The sequence below is a fragment of the Miniopterus schreibersii genome, assembly GCF_964146895.1.
Source record: "Miniopterus schreibersii genome assembly, chromosome: 1".
In the NCBI taxonomy this organism is placed as follows: Eukaryota; Metazoa; Chordata; class Mammalia; order Chiroptera; family Miniopteridae; genus Miniopterus; species Miniopterus schreibersii.
In genome coordinates, this window is record NC_138101.1 from 124,733,011 (window position 1) to 124,757,675 (window position 24,665).

A 24,665-nucleotide genomic window follows, 5' to 3' on the forward strand; every position below is an offset into this window, starting at 1 on the left:
ACTTGGATTTCTACCTGATCTGGCAGTTACAAGGTAGTGCCCCTACTTCCCAGGTCAGTGGGGTTAGAGAAAGCCAGCTAAGACAAAGTTTAAATAAGATCCAGAGTCTCATAATATAATATAAAAATGTCCATGTTTCAGTCAAAAATTACTCATACCAAGAACCAGGAAAATCTCAAACTAAATGGGGGGGGGGGGGAACAGATGCCAAAACTGAGATGGCATGTTAGAATTACTTGACAAAGATTTTAAAGCAGCCATGATATAAATGCTTCACTGACCACATCAAAAATTGCAACTAAACTACAGAACAACCATCATTCAGAACTGCCTGAAACCTGGCTGAACAGAATTCCTACAACTAGGGAATTGAAGAAGCTACATCAAGACTGATAGGAGGGGCAGAGACAGGGAATGGGCTGGTCCAAGTGTGGCAGATAAAAATTGGGAGGGATATCTCAGGTGCAGAGATGTGCCCTGAGGATCAAGGAATCCCAGCCCCACACCAGGCCCTCCAGCCCAGGGTTCCAGTGCCAGGAAGAGAAGTCCCCATAACTTCTAGCTGTAAAACCAGTGGGTATTGAGGCTCAGGGAAACAGAGGGCTCTTGGAGTCTGAGGCAATTCTTTTAAAAGGCCCATACAGCCCAGCCGAGCATGGCTCAGTGGTTGAGCATTGACCCAGGGTCCAGGAGATCGCCATTCAATTCCCAGCCAGGGCGCACACCCAGGTTGCAGGCCTGATCCCCAGTCGGGGGAATGAAGGAGGCAGCAGATCAATGACAACTCTCTCATCATTTATGTTTTTTTCTCCCTCTCCTTTCCTCTCTCTGAAATCAATAAAGATATATTTTTTTAAAAAAAAAATTAAAAATAAAAAGGCCCATACACAATCTTACTCAGACTCCTTCCCTCTAGGCTCCAGCACTGGGTCAGCAGCTTGAAAGGCACCAGAGATATATGGGGAGGAACTGAATGTCTGGCATAATGGCAAGGGCTCGGGGTGTTGGGGAGCAGCTTTCTCCCAGATAGTAGTGCTGGCAGAGGCCATTGTTCCTTTGATGAGCCCTCCCCACATAGAGTTAGCAAGCCAGGGCCATATCTGAGACTCCACAACCAGGTTCACACTGTTTGCCCTGCCCTGGTGTTTCCCTGAGGCCCCACTCCACCCAACTTTTAGGCCCACCCAAGCTGTTTCCAGTGGCTTTTCCATATGAATGGCCTGTTGGCTCATGCTTCAGATTTCCTAATATCTCTCAATCAGCATCTGGCCTCAGCATGCCCTGTACCTCTCCCTAAGTGGCTCCAGACCTGGCACTGGAAGCATCTGTCCTTAGTTCACAGCTTGGCCTCACCTCGTCACTGCCAAGCCCAGCACAAGTAGTAGCCATCTACAGATGTCTTTGTAGCTCATGCTGGGTGGCCCCAGGCAGAACACAGATGGCAGCTGACCTTGGCCTGCACCTCCTGGGAGGCCCCAGAGCCAGGGCATCCAGTGGACAACTTCAGACTATGTTAAAGCATCAACACCCAACCACCTACATAAGTGACACACTCAAGGGGTGGACTCAGCAGGCACCAGATCCCTGCTGAAGTAAGTCCTGCTCTGTGGAGTAGGCCTCTGCACACCTCATCCTCCACAGTAGTCAGAGGTCAGTGGTCAGTGGTTGTAGCCAGTCCTTGCAGCTGACTGGCCTTGAGGTATATCCCTCCCATTGACCTGCCAACAGCAATCAAGGCTCAACTACAAGTTGAGGGTGTACACAGCCCACATGGGGCATGGGGCGCACCTTGAGTGCCTAGCTTGGGTGATCAGAGAGGCTGTGCCACTGGACCTTACAGAATACCTACTCCATTAGGCCACTCTACCAAATGTTGGAGATGTAGCAGCTCCACCTAACAATTAAAAACAAACACAGGGAGGCCGCCAAAATGAGGAGACAAAGAAACATGTCCCAAGTGAAAGAACAGAACGAAACTCCAGAAAAAGAACTAAACAAAATGGAGACAAGCAATCTACTATATGCAGAACTCAAAACACTGGTTATAGGGATGCTCAATGAGCTTAGTAAGAATTTCACCATCATAAAAAAGGACCAGTCAGCCTGGCTGGTGGTTCAGTTGTCTGTACACCAAATAGTTGCAGGTTCGATTCTCAGTCAGGACTCATAAAAGAGGCAAGCTATCAATGTTTCTCTCTCACAGAAACTTTTCTCTCTCTAAAAATCAGTAAAAACATATCCTTGGATGAAAATTAATTTTTTTTTTTTTAAAAAGGACCCATCAGAAATGAAGACTACAATAACTGAAATGAATAATAATTTAGAGGGAATCAACAGTAGAGCAGATGAAGCTAAGAATCAATTCAGTGAATTGAAAGATAAGGAAGCAAAAAATACCTAATTAGAACAGCAAAAACAATAATGACTTCAAAACAATGAGGATAGTTTAAGGAGATTCTGAGACAACTTCAAATCAACCAACATTCACATCATGGGGATGCCAGAAGGAGAAAAGAGAGAGAGAAAAATATTAAAAACCTATTTGAAAAAATAATGACAGAAAACTTCCCTAACCTGCTGAAGGAAACAGACATACAAGTCCAGAAAGGGCAGAGTCCCAAACAAGATGAACCCAAAGAGGCTCACACCAAGACACATAATAATTAAAATGAAAAAGGTTAAAGACAAAGAGAGGATCTTGAAAGCAAAAAGAGAAAAGCAATTAGTTACCTACAAGGGAGCTCCTATAAGACTGTCAGGAAAAAAAAGCCTTGCTGGCGGATAACAAGATGGCAGCAAAGCTGACCACAGTAACCGACGCCTCCCACAACCACATCAAAATTACAACTAAAATACAGAACCATTATTCAGAACCTCCTGAAATCTAGCTGAACAGAAATCCTACAACCAGGGAACTGAAGAAGCACATTGAACCAGTAGGAGGGGCAGAGACTTGGGGACTGTGGCAGAGGGACACAGAGGCTGCAGGAGTCCTGGGTAGCTCCTTTTAAAGGGCCAGAGCAGGAATTTACTCAGATGCACTCTATCTGAGCTCAAGTGCTGGGCAGCAGCTTTAAAGGAACTTGGTACATTCAGGGAGGAACTAACTTGCCTGGAATCAGAGAAAGAGCTGGAGGGGCAGCATTCTCACAGACAGAAGAGCTGGCAGAGGCTGTTGCTCCTTTGATGAGCCCTCTCCCAAGAGAGCTGGGAGGCAGACACCTGCTCTGAATCTCCACCAACGACTCACAACTCTCGCCCTGCCCTGGAGATTCCCAGAGACCCTGCCCTTCCCTGCTTGCAAGCTCATTCAAGCCATTTCCAATGGCTTTTCTATGCAAGTGGCCTCTCTAGCCTTATGCTTAGGGACTTTCCTAAGATCTCTCAAACAAGCAGCAGCTGGCCTCAGCATGCCCCATACCTCTCAATAAGTGGCCCCAGGCCTGGCACTAGTGGCACCCTGCACTGGTTCAGAGCTTGGCCACTCATGGACACCTACAAGCCCAGCACAAGTAGCAGCCATCTACGGACTACTGTGTAGCTCGTGCTGGGTGGCCCTGGGCAGGGCACAGGCAGAGGCTGACTTTGCACCTCCTGGGAGACCCCAGAGACAGTGCATCCAGTAGTCAGCTTCAATCACGCCAGATTACAACCCTACCACATCCACATGTGACACACTCAAGGGGCGGACTAGGTGAACACCAAAGCTCCACTGAAGTAAATCCTGCTCCATAGGGGTGTCTCCAGCACAGCAGCTCTTCAGCAGTAGTTGCAGCTGGTTCCTCACAGCCAATTGGCCTGGGGCTCAATTCCTCCCAGTGACACCAATAGCAACCAAGTCTCAACTATAACAGTACAGTGTACACGGCACATACAAGGAACCACCTAGAAGGCCCTGCTCAGGTAACTGGGGAGGCTGAGCCACTGGACCCTACAGGACACCTACTACACAAAGCCACTCTACAAGTTCCAGGAGACATAGCAGTTCTACCTAATACATAGAAACAAACACCAGGAAGCAGCCAAAATGTGAAGGCAAGGAAACATGTCACAAATGAAGAACAAAAAAAATCTCCAGAAAAAGAACTAAATAAAATAGAGCCAAACAACCTACTAGATACAGAGTTCAAAACAGTGGTTATAAGGATGCTCAAGGATCTTAGTAAGACTATTAAGGAAACTAGTGAGATCATCAATGACATAATAAAGAACCAGTCAGAAATGAAGGCTACACTAACTGAAAGGACAAATAATTTACAAGGAATCAACAGTAGAGTAGAGAATGCTGAGAATCAAATCAGCAATTTGAAATATGAGGAAGCAAAAAACACCCAATCAGAGAAGAAAAAAGAAAAAAGAATCCAGAAATATGAAGATAGTGTAAGGAGTCTCTGGAACAACTTCAAGCAGCCCAACATTCACATTATGAGGTATCAGAAGGAGAAGAAAAAGAACAAGGGGCTTCACTTGAAGCATGAACATCCTCGCCTGCTGCCACCAGCGCTGCCGGGGCCGCGGACAGTACGCACCAGGACTCTGGGTGCACCGCCTCAGCATCCTCTGTGCCCACAGTCGGGGCCCCGGAGGAGTTCAGGCGGAGGCTAGCGGCAGGCAAACTGTGGGTGATCGCGCCTGCGGGGGAGTGTGCCATGGGTCCACCAGTATCTGGGGAGGAAGAACCAGCAGCTACACACCCCCTCCCCCTCCACCACCATTTTGGATACTCTGCAGGGATGCGTTTTGGGGTTCCCACTGACTTCCAGGAAGGAAGCTTGGCCCTCTCTGACCCCAGCTCCAGCTGCCACCTGTGTTCACCGCGGTCACCCTTTGCCCATGACCCTGCGGTGCCTTGAGCCCTCCGGGAATGGTGCGGAAGGGACGCGGAGCCAGTGGGGGATGGCGGGGTCCTCGGAGGAGTCGTCCCCAGAGGCAGCGCATCTGACGAAGGCCTTGCAGAAGCTCAGTCAAACAGGTTCGTACAGGGGAAGTATCACTGTTAATGAAGCCAAAGACAAATTAAAAGAGGCACCAAAAGGAACTTTCTTGATTAGAGATAGTTTGCATTCAGACTACCTACCAACAATATCTGTTAAAACATCAGCTGGACCAACTAATCTCCGAATCAAATATCAAGACGGGAAATTCAGATTGGACTCTATTATATGTGTCAAGTCCAAGCTTAAACAGTTTGACAGTGTGGTTCATCTGATAGACTACTATGTTCAGATGTGCAACGATAAGCGGTCGGGCCCAGAAGCCCCCTGGAACGGCACTGTTCACCTTTATCTGACCAAACCACTCTACACATCAGCACCACCTCTGCAGCATCTCTGCAGACTCACCATTAACAAACGCACTGGTGCCATCTGGGGACTGCCTTTGCCAACAAGACTAAAAGATTACTTGGTCCATCCATACTGTCCCAAAGGGTACAAGATTCTTCTTCTTTACAGCTGTGTAATATTCCATGGTGTAAATGTCCCACAGCTTTTTTTATCCACTCATCTACTTATGGGCACTTGGGCTGTTTTCAGATCTTGGCTATTGTAAACTGTGCTGCTATGAACATCGGGGTACATATATTCTTTCTGATTAATGTTTCAGGATTCTTAGGATACATTCCTAGGAGTGGAATCACTGGGTCAAAAGGCAGCTCCATTTCTAATTTTTTGAGGAACCTCCATACTGTTTTCCATAGTGGCTGCACCAGTCCACATTCCCACCAGCAGTGTACTAGGGTTCTCCTTTCTCCACACCCTCACCAGCACATGTCGTTTGTTGATTTGTTAATGATAGCCATTCTGACAGGTGTGAAGTGATACCTCATTGTGGTTTTAATTTCCCAGGCAGCGAAAGACAAACATCACATGATCTCACTTATACGTGGAATCTAAAGAACTTAATAAACTGATGAACAGAATAGACTCAATGACATGGAAGCATAGATGAGACTGACGAATATTAGAGGGATGGAGGAGGGCGGGTGGGTGGAGGGGGAGAGAGTAACCAAAGAATTTATATGCATATATGCACAACCCAAGGACATGGACAATGGAGGGGAGAGGGACTGGGGAGGGAGAAGGGACAGGGTGGAACGGGTCATTGGGGAGAAAAAGGGACATCTGTAATATTTTAAACAAAAATAAAATTTAAAAAAAAAAAAAAAGATTACTTGGAAGAATATAAATTCCAGGTATAAGTGTTTCTCTTTTTATAAACATGCCTCATATAGAATATCTCCAAATCCAGCTATGTAAAAGAGAACCAAAACTTGAGTGACTGCTCTGGATAACTACACGGAATTCTAAACACAGCTGAATCAATCTAACTTACATGTGTGACAAGGTAGCTAGGTCATGTTCCCTCAGATATTTTCACCTGAGTAATGCTTCCCTTCCTAAGGGTAAGACCAGCTGATCCTTTTGAGTCAAAAATTAAGTGCCCCAAGTAAAGGCTGAAGTAACATTTTTGTCAGAGAGCGCTGCCTTTCTGAGGTTCCTTTCTTTTTGGTCGAAGGTCCAAGCACCAGTAGTAGAGAAAGAACTCCAGGGAGGAGTCCTAAAGAAGGCGAAGGAAACTAAGACAGGCTTAACTTTCATTTTATATGCCTGGTGATCCGAGTCTATTTTGGACATGTTATATTTTGCATTCTAAGGTACCTAGAGGTTTTTCTTGGTCAGATATGCTTGTGAGTATTTATTTTTCATTTTATGCAATTAACCAAGTCAACGAAAAAAAGTGACCACGAAATCCTGTATTTGTCTTTTTACTACATGTATGAACTCTCATGTGAATGAGTACTGTAGTAATCCATTTTAAGGGAGCCTTACTTCAGAAACATTTCGAACTGGTGCAAATGGAAAAGACTGTCTTTTCCTTTAAGGCCAAAGACAAGAATGTCACGCTATATAGGTGCAACCCAGTCCTGGTTAATAAAACCATGTAGATACAGACATTTTACCCTTTGAAGTAGCTGTATCCCAACCTGTTGCCATGGATTTTTTTGGAAATGGCTTTAGAAATTTCCAAGTTGTCCTTGAATTGTCTAGCTATGGACATCAGCAGTTGTCTCCCTTCTACCATGTAGAAAACTTTGACTTAATTTTCTTCCAGATATAGGGGGATACCTGCCTGTTTTTCAAAGTGTTTATTTACTGCTGTTACTATTTGATTAGAATGTATTAAATTTTTTAAAACCCTGGCTTTTAAAAAAAAGAAAAAGAGCAAGAAATTGAAAACCTATATGAAAAAATAATGACAGACTTCCCCTATCTGGGGAAAGAAATAGACTTATAGCCGGGCAGAGCATGGCTCAGCGGTTGAGCGTCGACCTAGGATCCAGGCGATCAGGGTTCGATTCCTGGTTAGGGAACATGCCCGGGTTGTGGGCTCGATCAATGACTCTCTCATCAGTGATGTTTCTATCTCTCTCTCCTTCTCCTTTCCTCTCTCAGAAGTCAATAAAGATATATTTAAAAAAAAGAAAGAAAGAAATAGACTTATAAGTCCAGGAAGCACAGAGAGTTCCAAACAAGAGGAACCCAAAGAGGCCCACACCAAGACACATCATAATTAAAATACCAAAAGTTAAAGACAAAGAGAGAATCTTAAAAGCAGCAAGAGAAAAGCAGTTAGTTACCTACAAGGGAGCACCCATACAACTGTCAGCTGATTTCTCAACGAAACTTTGCAGGCCAGAAGGGAGTGGCAAGAAATATTCAAAGTGATGAAAAGCAAGAACCTACAACCAAGATTACTCTACCCAGCAAAGCTATCATTTAGAATTGAAGGTCAGATAAAGAGCTTCACAGATAAGAAAAAGCTAAAGGAGTTCATCACCACCAGACCAGCACTACATGAAATGTTGAAGGGTCTTCTTTATGAAGAAGCTAATAACAAAAGAAATTGACAAACAAAATAGACCCAGAGACATTAAAGCATGCAACAGACTGTCTTATCTCAGAGGGAAGAGGGAAGGGGGGTAGGGATGGAAAGAGATTAACCAAAGAAGTTATATGTATATATGCATAACCCGTGGACACACACAATCATGGGGTAAAGGCCTGTGGAGGGGGTGGGAGAAAGGTGGAGGAGGTCAATGGGGGGGGAGGGAATGGGACACCTGTAATACTTTCAACAATAAAGATAAATTAAAAATTTTTTAAAAAAGCCCTGCTGGCAAGATCAGAGAAGCAGGACCTTTCACAATTGACTGCATCTCTCCCTTCATAACCCTTCCAAATAAAGTGGTGGTTCGTGTCCAAAAAAAGAGAAAAGAAAAGAAAGGGAAAGGGAAAGGGAAAGGGAAAGGGAAAGGGAAAGGGAAAGGGAAAGGGAAAGGGAAAGGGAAAGGGAAAGGGAAAGGGAAAGGGAAAGGGAAAGGGAAAGGGAAAGGGGAGAAAATACTATCAGCTGACTTCTCAAAAGAAACTTTGCAAACCGGAAGGGCAAGAAATATTCAAAGTGATGAAAAGCCAGGACCTACAACCAAGATTACTCAACCCAGAAAAGCTATCATTTAGAATCAAAGGACATATAAAGTGCTTCCCAGACAAGAAAAAGCTAAAGGAGTTCATCACCACCAAACCAGTATTATATGAAATGTTAAAGGTCATTCTTTAAGAAGAAGAAAAAACTATCAAAAATATGAAGAATAAAATGGCAATAAATACCTATCAACAATTGAATCTAAAAAAAAAAAAAATAGACAAGCAGAACGGAAACAGCCTTATAAATACAGAGAACATTTTGATGATTGCTAGACGGGAGAAGAGTTGGAGGGATGGGGGCAAAAGGTGAAGGGATTAAGAAGTACAAATTGATTGTTAGAGAACAGTTATGGAGATGTAAAGTAGAGCAAAGGGAATATAGTCAATAATATTCTAATAACCATGTATGGTGTCAGATGGGTGCAAGATTTATCGGGAAGATCACTTAGTAAGTTATGTAATGTCTGATCACTGGGGTGTACACCTGAAACTAATATAATAATGTATTTCAATTGTAATTTAAAATATTTTTTAATGATTTTTTAAAAACATCAATCACACTCAAAGAGTAATGAATACTACACTAACTTTTAAAACAGTATCTTGTCTGGATACTGCAAAGTTAAAGACAAAAGTAACTATATAAATGCTGTAATATAGTTCGTAAACATATTTTCCACAGGAATATGGGTTAGCAATTCTGACACTACTTTATGTGTATATTATAACTGAATAAGTAAAACTATTGTTTAAAAAGAATGGAAAACAGTATGGAAGTTCCTCAAAAAATAAAAAATGGAGCTTCCTTTTGACCCAGTGATCCCACTTCTAGGAATGTATCCTAAGAATCCTGAAACACTAATCAGAAAGAATATATGCAACCCTATGTTCATAGCAGCGCAGTTTACAATAGCTAAGATCTGGAAACAGCCCAAGTGCCCATCAGTAGATGAGTGGATAAAAAAGCTGTGGGACATTTATACCATGGAATACTATGCAGCTGTAAAGAAGAAGGATCTCATACCCTTTGGGACAGTATGGATGGACCTGGAGAAAATTATGCAAAGTGAAATAAGCCAGGCAAAGAAAGACAAACATCATATGATCTCGCTTATATGTGGGATCTAAAGAACTTAATAAACTGATGAACAGAATAGATTCAATGACATGGAAGCATGGATCAGACTGACGAACGTCAGAGGGATGGAGGAGGGCAGGTGGGTGGAGGGGGAGAGAGTAACCAAAGAATTTATATGCATATATGCACAACCTAAGGACACGGACAATGGTGAGGAGAGGGACTGGGGAGGGGGATGGGATGGGGTAGAATTGGTCATTGGGGAGAAAAAAGGACATCTGTAATATTTTAAACAAAAATAAAATTTAAAAAATAAATTTTTAAAAAGAAAGAAAAATAAGCCCTGGCTGGTGTTGCTCAGTGGTTAGAGCATCAACCCATGCACCAAAGGGTCTCGGGTTCAATCCCCAGTCAAGGGCCTGTACCTGGATTGCTGATCAACTCTGTCCCCAGTCGAGTGGGTTCAGAAAGCAACCAGTCAATGTGTCTCCCTCACACCTTTGTCTCTCTCTCTCTTCCCCTCCTTCCACTCTGAAAAACAATGGAAAAAATATCTTCAGGTGAATATCAACAAAAAATAATAAATAAATAATAAATGCTTCAGTAATTATAAACACACTTGAAATAAATGAAAAAATAGAAAGTTTCAGTGTACTAGTTTTCTATTGCTGCTGTAATAAATTACCAGAAACTTAGCAGCTTAGAAAATGCAAATTTATTAGTTGTAGGTTAGAAGTTTGACATGAGTCTCACTGGACTAAAATAAAGTTTCTGGAGCACTGCTTTCCTATTTAGGGGCTCTTCCTTTTTAGGGAAGAATCCATTTCCATGATCTTTCCAGCTTCCAGAGGCCACCCACATTCCTTGGCTCATGGGCCCCCTTATTCCACCTTCAAAACTACCAGTGTTACATTTCTCTACACCTTTCTTCAATATTCACATCTTCCTCTGATCACTGCCAGGAAAGGTTCTCAGATTTTAAGGACCTGTGTGATTATATTATACCTACCCAGACAATTCAGGATAATCTCCCCATTGGAGGTCCTTAAATTAATCACATCTGACAAGTATCAAGAGAAATAAAAAAGTATATTGAAAATGAAAAAACAACATATCAAAAATTTTGGGACACAGCTAAAGCAGAATCAAGAGGGAAATTTATAGCACTAAATGCAGCCATTAGAAAAGAGGAAAAGTCTCAAATCAACAATATAAGCCTCTACCTCAAGATTCTAGGAAAAGAAGCCCTTGGGGACTAGTCATACCTCCTGCACCTAACAGAAACAAACCTCAAAACTAGTCATACCTGCTGAGCCTAACAGAAACAAATGCAAAACTATTCTGGATGGACTATGCTTCAGTCCAGGCTGCAGAATATTGCAGAAAAGCCCCACTGAAAATTAACCCAGCGTCCAAAACTACACAAACAGTATACATGAGTGTCCACTGAGTGGCAGTGTGGTATGACCAGCATGGTATAGGCTTTTAATTCAGAGATATCAGGGTTCAAAACTAGCTGTCTAGTCAACATAACTGCTGTGATCTTCAGTTTCCTCATCATAAGATGAAGATGACACAATATTCACCACTGTACTTTTGTAAAGGTTAAATGAAAAGAGAACATGCAAAAACTCATTGCAGATAGTACCCAATTTTTAGTTTTTTCATTTCAATGAATTTCTCTCGGGATTCAGTTTCAGGAGAAAACTGTTTCTCCTTACAAACTTTATGCTTCTTTTTATTAGCTAATTAGAGCTATCTAAGTCAAGGACTTTCCCTTTTGCTTTGACCAATAAGAAACTTAAGGCTAAACTTTAATGTTTCATCATTTCTGTGCCCCTTAAAAAATTGAAATATACAGATATTGAAAAGAAATATCTCAACCCTGAGTCTTTTAAGCAACTTTAAACTCTTTTTTTGGAGGAATCACAGTATAAATAAATAAATGGATGGAATGATGCCTTATAGTCATTCTCTCATTGTTTCAGACTCAATTAAGCTTCACTCAACTATCTCATCTCTGTTATTCTTTGTTTAACACAAGCTTGCAAGTTCCTATTTGAGGAGTTCAAAAAGCAATATGACTCAGAATGATTCAGTCTGCAACATTATAGCAGCAAAAGAGTTTATACTTTCAAAGTTCATGGATGCTGATGCCAGGTTATAGATCACATGATGAGAAATATGCCAGTGGGTAATAGAAGTGACATACACTCATTAACAATGTATTTTCCTCAGAGCAAAATGGAAGCTACAGAGACAGTCAAATATTTGATGTTCTCTTATTTTTATGGTTACTAAAAGTTGAGGATTGGTAGAGATGAAAATATCTCTTCCCTGAGTCCCTCACAAGTACGTATTCTTAACTGTAAGAACAGATTAGCAGCCCGGCCGGACATGGCTCAGCGGTTGAGCGTCGACCTAGGATCCAGGCGATCAGGGTTCAATTCCCGGCCAGGGCACATGCCCGGGTTGCGGGCTCGATCAATGACTCTCTCATCATTGATGATTCTATCTCTCTCTCTCCCTCTCCTCTCCTCTCTCTGAAATCAATAAAGAAATATTAAAAAAAAAAAAAAAAAAAAGAACAGATTAGCAGAGACAATCAGAATGTACTTCTTAGAACAGTGTATACCTGCTTGAAGAACTATTGCTGAATTATCTGTTTGTCCTTAGGGGTTAGTAATGAGTTAGTTAAGTCTTTCTGTAGAAAGAGTTGGGCAAATAGAGTACCAGGCACATAGTGGATACTCAATAAAATACTATGGCTGTGAAACTAGCAAGAAAGCTAGCATGTTGAGTTGCATTACAACAGGGTATTTAAGTTCATCCTGAGATCTCCTGGATTTCAGTAAGACTAGACAGTCTCATTTTGATTCTGAGCAAGAAAAAAATTTTTTTCAAACCACATTCTTCTTCCTAATACTCTTTCTCCATTTCAACTCAGGGTTTTTTTTCTCTCCAAAGTGTAAACTAACCATGGCAGAGTCTGCAAAGTACTGTATTTGTTTAACTCACTGGATAGCCTAAAAATGCTATCTTTTAGGACAAAGAAAGATAAAGGGTCCACCAGTCCAGGCTATCTCTTGACAATTTCTTGGAGGGAAATGAGCAAACTACAAATCAAAAGAACATCTGGAAATCCATCCTGTATAATAGAAAGCAAGAGATCTATAACTAAAGCAAGTTATAAGTTGATGGATTCACTATGAACAATTTGGCTACATCTGGTAAAATTAGAGAAAGTATGGTGGGCATTCACATGTGCTAGAAACACCAGCAGATCAAAGACTCTTTGTTTGAATTCTTTCCTAGAAGATCTAAAATCATCTGTCACTCCTCACATCAAATGTGGAAGAAGCTCTTCCTCTCTAAATGTACATGTTACTTTGAAAGTAGGAATTCCAAGAGTAAAATATAATGACCTAACTTTCTGAGATAAAGGCTTTAGCAAAATTATTTTACTAGATAAATAATGCAATTATCACTTTTTTTTTTAAATGGACAATGGTCAAAGCGACCAAGGGTTTAAAAATCTTTTAACAAATGTCAAATATTTCCTTTGGCACACTCCTAGGACGCAGGCTCGATCCCCAGTAGGGACATGCAGGAGGCGGCCAATCAATGATTCTCTCTCATCATTGATGTTTCTATCTCTCTCTCTCTCTGCCTCTCCCTTCCTCTCTCTGAAATAAAAAATTTTTAAAAAACATATTAAAAAAGAGACACCATAAACAAAATTAACAAATAGTCCAGAGAATGGAAGAAGATATTTGCAATGCATATAACAGACAAAGGGTTGGTATACCGAATATAAAAAGAACTACCACAAATAAGGAAAAGAAAAATGATCCTAAGAAAATTTTATAAAATACGTGAACTAGCATAGCTAAGGATGGTCAATAGCACTAGTAACCAGGGAAGTGCAAATTAAAATCATAGTGAAATACCAGTTCACACAGTCAAACTGGAAAAAATTAATCAGACGTATACTAGTGTTGGCAAAGATGTGATCAATGGGAATATATCCACCACTAGTGTGAGAATAAATTCCCCTGATCTATATCAGAGACCCGTTATTTTCTCACTAGACTACAAGCTCACTAGACTATAAATACGGAAACCATATGCTTGAAAATATTTGAGTTGATCAAAACAAGAAAAAAATTTGATATTGGCAGAGGACATTATCAAATTTTTTTTGCCCTGGCCAGTTTTGCTCAGTGGTTAGAGCATCAACCCATTGACCAAAGGGTCCTGGGTTCCATCCCTGGTCAAGGGCACATACCTGGGTTGCAAGTCCTCCATGCCTGAGGTGCATGCAGGAGGTAACCAATCAATGTGCCTCTCTCACATCAGTGTTTCTCTCTCTCTCTCTCTCTGCCCCTCCCTCCCTTGCACTCTCTCTCTGAAAAGCAATGGAAAAAAATATCCTCCTGTGGGGATTAACCAAAAAAATTTTATTTGAATATGTACAGAAAAAATTTAAATGTACAGAAAACTTAAAAAATTTTTATGTACAGGAAACTAATTAAAAAATCAAATCTTTGTTGTAACATTCACAAGGGAAAAAACTCATCCTACTGAAACTAGTTTTATCAAATTAGAAAAGAAAATGGGAAAAATGACAACAGCAATGTACAGAAGAAAATGTTTGAGAACATAAACCATCCTAATGGAATTTCTCCTGTATATACTTTCCTGGTGAAAATTCACTTTAAATCTAGTGTCTAACACAGTTCCTGGCACATAGTAGGAACACAATACTTTAAATAAATAAATGAATAAATAAATTTCTATTCACATATTTACTAAGAAATTAATTTTCAGACACCTAAGTAATTCATCTGTAAAATACAAGAGAAATTCCTTTCTTGTTATCAGTTTAATTCATCGTTTGAGAGTGTGATTGCTGGCATACCTATAATGGCATTTAAAAAACAAATTTGGAGATCCAAGATGGTGGGCGGTAGACCGACTGTAAGCTACAGTGACACTCTCCTGGGACCAATCTGGATTTACAACTAAAACATAGAAAAACCATCCTGAAAACTAACTGAAGACTAGCTGGAGAGCACCCTCATAACCAAGGAGGAAAACTGGAGACTGCATAGAGACTGGGAGGAAGTGCAAATGCAAGAGAGCTGGCTGGGCTCCCACAGGGAGCAGCTGAAGGTCTGGAGGGATATCTCAGCTGTGGAGCATTCCCACTGAGGACTCTGAGGTCTAAACCCCAGGCTGGGCTTCCCAGCCAAGAGCACCACAACTGAGAAAGGTGCCCACATAACATCTGGCTGTGAAAAGTAGCAGGGTTTCTGTCTGTCAAGGATACAGCTGGAAATGCAGGCACCCTCTTAAAGAGCCAACACACAAAGTTTCCTGTGCAGCCACTCACCTTGGGCTCCAGTGGAGGGGGAGTGGAGTGGACTGGAGCTGCGTGGGGAGAGTCTGGGGTTCTGGGCTCTGGAGAGTGAGATCAGGGTATGTCCATCTGGATTCCTGTGCCTAGTCTTTACCTTAGACTGTGGAGAACATCTTTCTCTGGAAGACAGTTTTTGGCTTTTGCCTGAGAGGGGAAGCTATTGTCCCACCCTGCTGGAAAGCCTCTCACCCTGCCCAGGGAGTTTCTACAGCCTGAGACTTGTTAAAAGACTGATAGCAACCAGCTGCCCCACCCTGTAGAGCTTCTACAGCCTGAGGCTCATTAAGAGAATCAAATTAATCAGCCTGCAGGCAGAGGCAGACCTCAGAGTGCTTTGAGTCTTTGCCTGATCTGCTTCTAGACCCAGGCCTTGGAAAAGCAGACTTTGGTGTGCATCTTGGTCCTGTCCAAATGAACCCAGTCCCAGCAGAGGAGACCTCAAGCCTAGGGTTGTTGATAGCTCTAAACAGGGTACTCAAGGACAGTCACAAACTGCGTCTGACATTGGCCTGTACCAGAGACCCTCCGAAAAGACTGAGATTCCTAGTAGATCTACCTAATACACAGAAACAAACCCAAAAAGGTAGCCAAAATGGGGAGACCAAAAAACAAGCCCCAAATGAAAGAACAAGAGAAGTCTCCAGAAAAAGAGCTAAATGAAATGGAGATAAGCAATCTCTCAAATATACAGTTCAGAATACTGACTGTAAAGATGTTCAACAGCATGAAAAAAGATATGGAAACTATGAAGGAAATTAAGAATGACATAGTAGAAATATAGAATACATTGGAAGGAATAAACAGCAGATTAGAGGAAGCAGAGGATCAAATCAGTGAATTAGAGGTCAGAGTAGAAAAAAATCACTCAATCAGAGACCCCAAAAAGAAAAAACAATTAAAAAACAGGAGGACAGTCTAAGGGAGCTGTGGGACTACATGAAACATAACAATATTCGCATTATAGAAGTGCCAGAGGAGGTCGAAAATAAGCAAGGGTTAGAGAACCTGTTTGATGAAATAATGGCAGAAAACTTCCCTAACATGGTGAAGGAAAAAGTCACACAAGTTCAGTAGCCACAGAGAGTCCCAAGCAAGAAGAATCCAAAGAGGCCCACACCCAGACACGTCATAATTAAAATGCCAAGAATTCAAGACAGAGAGAGAATCTTAAAGGAAGCTAGAGAAAAGCAATCTTTTACCTACAAAGGAGCCCCCATAACACTATCAGCTGACTTCTCATCAGAAACTCTACAGGCCAGAGGGAATGGCATGAAGTATTCAAGTAATGCAAAACAAGGATCTGAAACCAAGACTATTCTATCCAACAAGACTCTCATTCAAGATAGATGGTGAAATAAAGAGCTTCCCACATGAAAAAAGGCTAAAGAAGTTTATTACCACGAAACCAGCGTTACAGGATATGTAAAAGGAACTGCTGTAATTAGAAGCAGAAATAGAGAAAATGAGAAACATAGGCATAAAGAATAAAAATTGCAACAGATAAGTATCTTTCAATAATAACCTTAAATGTAAATGGATTAAATGCCCCAGTAAAAGATATAGGGTGGCTGAATGGATAAGAAAATATGACCCAAAAAAAAGAAAATATGACCCAAATATATGCTGTCTATAAGAGACCTACCTCCGAACAAAAAATTCACAGAGGATGAGACTGAAGGGATGAAAAAACAAATTTTCCATGCAAATGGAAATGAAAAACAAAAAGCTAGTGTAGGAATACTCATATTAGAAAACATACACTTCAAAATGAAAACCATAACCAGAGACAAGGTCATTACAGAATACTAACAGGATAAATCCAACAAGAGGATATAACCCTGATAAACACATATGCACCCAATGTAGAAGCACCTAAATTCATTACAAAAACCTTCTAGAGCACTTTAAGGGTGAGATTGACAGGAATATAGTCATACTAGGGGACTTTAACACCCCACTGACTTCACTGGATAGGTCTTCCAGACAAAAAATCAACAAGGAAACAGTGACCCTAAATGACATACTAGATCAGATGGATTTAATTGACATTTATAGAACATTAAACCCCAAAGCTGCAGAATATACATTTTTCTCAAGTGCACATGGGACATTCTCAAAGATAGACCACATGTCAGGACACAAAACAAGTCTGTATAAGTTCAATAAGATTGAAATCATATCAAGCAGCTTCTTGGACCACAATTGCAGGAAATTAGAAATCAATCACAAAAAAAACACTAAAAACATTCAAACACATGGAGGCTAAAAGGCATGTTTTTAAACAATGAGTGGGTTATCAAAGAGATCAAGAAAGAAATCAAAAACTTCCTGGAAACAAATGAAAATGAACACACAACAACTCCAAATCTATGGGACACAATGAATGCAGTCCTGAGAGGGAAGTTCATAGCACTACAAGCCTACCTCAAAAAACAAAAACTTCTAGCCTGGCCGGGTGTGGCTCAGCGGTTGAGCATCCACCTAGGATCCAGGTGATCGGGGTTCGATTCCCAGTCAGGGCACATGCCCCGGTAGCAGGCTTGATCCCCAGTTGGGGGTGTGCAGGAGGCAGCCCATCAATGACTCTCTCATCATTGATGTTTCTCTCTCTCCCTATCCCTTCCTCTCTCTGAAATCAATAAAGATATATTTTTTTAAAAAAAACAAACTTCTAATAGACTCTCTAACCCTACAACTTAAAGACTTAGAAAGAGAACAAGAAAAGCCAAGAGTAAGTAGAAGGAAGGAAATAATAAAGATCAGAGTGGAAATAAGTCACACAAAGACTAAAAATATATATATACAAAAGATCAATGAAACCAAGAGCTGGTTAATTGAAAAGATAAACAAGATTGATGAACCTTTAGCCAGACTCATCAAGAAACAAAAAGAGAGGACCCAAATAAACAAAATCAGAAATGAAAGAGGTGAAATAACAACTGACCCAACAGAAATACAAAGGATTGTAAGAAAATACTATGAACAACTATAAGCCACCAAACTGGACAACCTAAATGAAATGGATGGACCACAATTGCATTTTATTGTATTTGGAAAATACAATCTTCCAAAACTCAGTCAGGAAGAGTGAGAAAACCTGAATAGAATGAAAACTGCTGAGGAAAGTGAATCAGTAATCAAGGGAATCCCAGCACACAAAGGTCCTGGCCCAGATGGCTTCACAGGGGAGTTTTACCAAACATTCAAAGAAGAATTAATACCTACCCTTCTCAAACTATTTCAAAAAATCCAAGAGGAAGGAACATTTCCAAACTATTTTTATGAGGCCAGCATTAGCCTAATTCCAAAACCAGACAAAGACACTACAAAGAAAGAGAATTACAGGCCAATATCCCTGATGAACATAGATGCTAAAATTTTCAACAAAATGTTAGCAAATCAGATCCAGCAATATATTAAAAAGATCATACATCATGACCAACTGGGATTTATTCCAGGGATGCAAGGCTGGTACAATATTCACAAATCAATAAACATAATACATCACATAAATAAATTGAAAGACAAAAATCACATGATCATATCAATAGATGCAGAAAAAGCACTCGACAAAACCCAACACCAATTTTTGATAAAAACTTTCAGCAAAGTGGGAATAGAGGGATCATACCTCAACATAATAAAGGCCATATATGACAAACCTACAGCCAACATCATACTCAATGGGCAAAAACTAAAACCATTTCCCCTAAGAACAGGAACAAGACAGGGGTGTCCACTTTCACCACTCTTATTCAACATAGTACTGGAAGTCCTAACCACAGCCATCAGACAAGAAGAAAACATAAAAGGCATCCAAGTTGGAAAGGAGGAAACAAAACTGTCATTATTTGTAGATGACATGATATTGTACATAGAAAATCCTAAAAACTCCACCAAAAAACTACTAGAGTTAATAAATGAATTCAGCAAGGTAGCAGGATACAAAATTAACATGCAGAAATCAATGGCTTTATACACCTACAATGAACTCTCAGAAAGACAAACTTCAAAAAATCCCATTTACCATTGCAACCAAAATAATAAGATACCTAGGAATAAACTTAACCAAAGATGTAAAAGACCTGTACTCGGAAAACTACAGGACACTGAAAAAAGGAATAGAGAAGATATAAACAAACAGGAAAATATACCATGTTCATGGATTAGAAGAATTAACATCACTAAAATGTCCGTACTACCCAAAGCAATCTATAAATTCAATGCAATCCCTATTAAAATACTAACAGCATATTTCACAGATCCAGAACAAGTACTTCAAAAATTTATATGGAACCAAAAAACACCCCGAATAGGCACAGCAATCTTGAGAAAGAAGAACAAAGTTGGAGGGATCACAATACCAGATATCAAGTTATACCACAAAGCCACTATAATCAAAACAGCCTGGTACTGGCACAAGAATAGATATATAGATCAGTGGAACAGAACAGAGAACCCAGAAATTGATGCACACCATTATGTTCAATTAATATTTGACAAAGGAGGCAAGAACAAACAATAGAATAAATATAGCCTCTTCAATAAATGGTGTTGGGAAAATTGACAGGTACATGCAAAAAAATGAAACTAGACCACCAACTTATACCATACACAAAAGTAAACTCAAAATGGATAAAAGACTTAAATGTAGACATGACACCATAAAAGTCCTAAAAGAAAACGTAGGCAGCAAAATCTCAGACATCTCTCCGAGCAGTATGTTTGCTGATACATCTCCTAGGGCAAGAGAAACACAGAGAAAATAAACAAATGGGACTGCATCAAAATAAAAAGCTTCTGCACAGCAAAAGAAACTATTGTATGGGAGAACAATATTTGCCAGTGACACATCGGCTAGAGGGTTAATATCCAAAATATATCAGGAACTCATACAACTTAACAAAAGGAAGACAAACAATCCAATTAAAAAATGGGCAAAGGACCTAAATAGACACCTCTCCAAAGAGGACATGGAGATGTCCAAGAGACATATGAAAATATGCTCAAAGTCACTAATCATCAGAGAGATGCAAATTAAAACCACAATGAGGTATCACTTCACACCTGTCAGAATGGCTGCCATCAACAAATCAATGCACGATAAGTGCTGGTGAGGAGGTGGAGAAAAGGGAACCCTAGTACACTGTTGGTGGGAATGCAGACTGGTGCGGCCACTATGGAAAGCAGTATGGAGTTTCCTCAGAAAATTAAAAATAGAACTGCCAATTGACCCAGTGATCCCACTTCTAGGAATATATCCTAAGAAACTCGAAACACCAATCACAAAGAACTTATGCACCCCTATGTTCACAGCAGCGCAATTTACAATAGCTAAGATCTGGAAACAGCCCAAGTGCCCATCAGTAGATGAGTGGATAAAAAAGCTGTGGGGCATTTACACCATGGAATACTATGTAGCTGTAAAAAAGATATTTTATCCTCTGAGACAGCCTGGAGGGAACTAGAAAATATTATGCTAAGTGAAATAAGCCAGTCAGAGAAAGACAAGTACCACATGATCTCATTTATATGTGGAATGTAAAAAACAAAATAAACTGATAAACAAAATGGATCCAGAGACACAGAAGCATGGAACAGACTGAGGGATCTCAGAGGGAAGGTGGCGATGGAGGAGTGCATGGAGAGAGATTAATCAAAGAACTTACATGTTTATAAGCACAACCCATGGACACAGACATTGGTCTGGAGAAGGTCTGGGGTTGGGGTGGATGCGGGGTAGAGGGGATCAATGGGGGTAAAAGGGGACATCTGTAATATTTTCAAAAATAAAGAGAAAAAAACTTTTTAAAAATTAAAGATAAAAAACAAATTTGACCCTGGCCAGTGTGGCTCAGTTGGTTGAGTGTCGTCCCATGCACCAAGAGATTGTCGGTTGGATTCCTAGTCAGGACATGCCCGAGTTTCACGCTTGATCCCCAGTAGGGAGCAGGCAAGGGAGCAGGCAGGAGGCAGCCAATTGATGTTTCTTTCTCTCTCTCTTCCTCTCTCCCTAAAATCAATAAAGAACATATTAATAAATAAAATAAAAAGCAAATTTGAGAAGAATAATCTTTTCAACAAATGGTGCTAGGACAACAATATCCACATGCAAAAGAACAAAATCAGATACCAACCTCACCATACTAAAAAAGTAACTCAAAATAAATCATAGGCCTAAATATAAAGTTGGAGCTCTTAGAGAAAAACATGGGAGCAAATTGTTATAAACATAGATTAGGCAATAGTTTCTTAGATATCACACCAAAAGCACAAGCAACAAAAGAAAAACAAGATAAATTAGGCTTCATCAAAATTTCAAAGTTTTCTGCTTCAAAGGGAAGACAACCCACAACCCACAGGATGGGAGACATTTTTTTCAAATCATATATCTAATAAGGGACTCATATCCAGAATAGTTAAAGAACTCTTGCAATTTAATAAAAAGACAACCAACCAGTGAAAAAAAATAGACTAAGGATATTAATAGGCATTTCTCCAAAGAAGATATATAAATGGTCAATAAGCACAAGAAAAGATGGTCAACATCATTAGCCATTTAGTGAAATGCAAGTCAAAACCACATGAGATATCACTTCACACTCACTAGGAAGGCAAAATAAAAAAAAAAGACAAACAGTAACAAGTGTTGGTAAGGATGTAGAGAAACTGGAACCCTGTACATTGTGAGATTATAAAATGGAGTGGCCACTTTGGAAAAGTTTAGCAGCTCTCCAAAATGTTAAACATGAAGTTACCATATGACCCAGTAATTGCACGCCTAGGTATAGACCTCAAAGAAGTAAAAATATATGTACACATAAAAATTTGTACATGAATGTTCATGGCAGCATTATTCACAATAGCCAAAAAGTGCAAACAACTGGTATGCCTAACAGCCGATGAATAAAGAAAATGTGGTATATCCATGCAACAGAATATTATTTGACCATAAAAAAAGAATGATGTACTGACATATACTGCGATATCGATGAACCTTGAAAATATTATGCTAAATGAAAGAAGCCAGACACAAAGACTACATACTACATGATTCCATTCATACGAAATGTCCACAGCAGGAAAATCTACAGAGACAGATTAGTTGTTGCCAAGGGTTGAGAGGAAGGGGAATGTGGAGTTACTGCTGATGAATATGGGGTTTTCTTTGGGGGGTGATAAAATGTTCTAAAATTAGATAGTGGTAATGGTTACACAATTGTGAATATACTAAAAAATATTGAACGGTACACTTCAGAAGGGTGAATTTTATGGTATGTGAATAATATCACAATATAGCTATTATTAAAAATACACATTTGAAAAATCCTATTGTCTACCTCATCGCCTACAGAATACAATTCTGACTGTAGGATTGTATGCAAGGCCCATAAGAGCAGGTACCTCCTACCACTCCATCTTGACTCCCTACCAAGGACAGAGACTCTAGTTACAGCAAACTACTTGGGGTTCCTTGTGCTCTACTCACACTGCTCTCTCTGCCTTGGTTGCCCTTTCCCTATTTGCCTAATTAACCCTCACTTGTCCCTAAGACCCAACTCACTCCAGACTTAGCTGGTGGCCCTCCTTTGTGCTCCCAAGGCATTCTGTACATATGCCCTTACAAGATGCACTGGGATTATTCCACAAATATTGACTTCCTTGCTATATTTTCACTGAACTAGCTTTCTTCAAGGCAGGGCCTGTGCTATTTTTATATTTGTATTCCTAGCTCCTAGCAGAGGTGCTCAGTAAATAAAATAAAGTAATACATGAATGAATGGAATGAATAAACTCTTCTCATTCTTGAATGTTTTTGATCTCTTGCCTTCTCTTAGTCATGTGTGTTAACATATAGTTTTCATGTTACATTTTCCTTGATTTCTGTCTATGATTTAAAAACCTACAGCTACATCTGTAATATTTTAAACAAAAACAAAAATAAATAAATAAATAAATAAAATTAAAAACCCACAGCTTTTGCCAATCCAGTGTGGCTCAGTGGTTGAGTGCTGACCTAAGAACCAGGAGGTCAAGGTTCAATTCCCAGTCAGGGTACATGCCCAGGTTTTGGGCTCAATCCTCAGTGGGAGGCATGCAGGAGGCAGCCTATCAATGACTCTCTCTCATCACTGATGTTTCTGTCTCTCTCTCTCCCCCTTCCTCTCTCTGAAATCAATAAAAAGGAAAAAAATTTTTTAAAAACCTTACAGCTTTTGTAATAAAGTAAGCTAAACAAAGGATTTCCACCTTAAATAAGTTACTAGCAAGTTGCTTTTCTCAGATGCTGTTTTTCTATATGGTTTGTATAATTTAGGTACTTATTATCATGATCGAGTTAATATCACAAGTAACTGATAGTGGACCTGATAAATGTGTCTGTGAGCTACTAAACTGAAACTGGCATTTATAAATATAGAATTTGAAACTGTTTTAAACTGCATTTCACTATTTACTACATTTCACTGCTGCTATCCTCTAGCTCATTACCTCTTCACGTGACTCAGACTGCTAAATTTCTTTATTGTGAGTTCATGTTCCTAAATTAGAAAGAAATAGAGATGAGACATGTAAGACCCAAAGTGAGTTTTGTGGCTCAGAGAGTGAGTCACAGAGATTAGACTTCAACACACATCTTCCATTACGTTTCTTTTCTTTTCTTTTTTTATTAGAAAGGTCTTTTTTCTTTTAAATTGATTTTGGGGAGAGAGAGAGAAAGAGAAGGGGGGAGGGAGAGAGAAAGAAATTTATTGTTCCATTTATTTATGCATTCATTGTTTCTTGTATGTGACCTGACAGGGGATCTTACCACAACCTTGGTGTCTCGGGAGGACACTCTAACCAACTGAGCTACCCGGCCAGGGCCCATCACATTTATTTTCTAGTTCTAAGTTCAAATTTGAATTTACAAAAGTACATGACTTGCCTCCTTACCAGTCTTTTAGCTTGGGCGTGGGGTAGGAGGGATGTGTCAGAGTAGAGAAGGCATGTGGGTAAAAAGGTACATTTTGAAGTGGTGTCTCATGCTTACATTTGTCTTTGTCAGGAAGTGGCTGTGGGAGATGAGAGTAATATGTCTTGACAAGGAGTGGGTCTCAAACAGAATTTTTCTGCATAATCTTCCAAATGTATTGTTTTAGATAGCACTTGAAAAATGATTTTAAACTTTTACATGCCACAGAAACTCCATCTAGATTGTTTCTTGGGACAATATGCATTAGGAAGTGTACACTTGTTCAATTTTTTAGGACTCTTGAGTAAACAAACTTTAGCTAAGTCTTACAAATCAATACTAATGAGGTTTGGGATGCTTCATGACTGTTGCCTATGAGGGTAAAATGCTCTCACCTTCATTCCCTCTGCAATGGTGGTAACAACAGCCCCAGGGTTCCTATTCCTGTGCTGAAAGGAGCTCTACATACATTATCTCACTTGATCCTCACCATAATCCCAGGAGGGAGGAAGTAACTTAATCCCATTTTACACATGAGGAAATAACCTTAGAGGGGTTAAGTAAATGACACTACTGTACCAGAGCTGAGATTCCATTCAGATCTATCCTCTTTGAGGTTACCCTCATTTAGTTCCTAATAGTGGTTTTTCACTGCCATTCCTATGTCCAGCAAAGGGAAAATTATAACTTAGATGTATGTTCTAGGACTGGGTTGTTCAGGGT

The 24,665-nt window shown here is 40.1% G+C and overlaps 1 long non-coding RNA gene and 1 pseudogene across 2 annotated transcripts in view; one reads left to right on the forward strand and one right to left on the reverse strand.

Moving 5' to 3' along the window:
* The window catches only part of LOC308560886, a 35,041-nt gene that overhangs the window by 7,617 nt on the left and 2,759 nt on the right, over positions 1 to 24,665 (reverse strand). The window lies entirely within an intron of this gene.
* On the forward strand, positions 4,783 to 6,292 carry LOC308563471 (suppressor of cytokine signaling 2 pseudogene; annotated as a pseudogene). The gene is made up of 2 exons: positions 4,783 to 5,457; positions 6,233 to 6,292. The product of its transcript is annotated as a suppressor of cytokine signaling 2 pseudogene (transcript).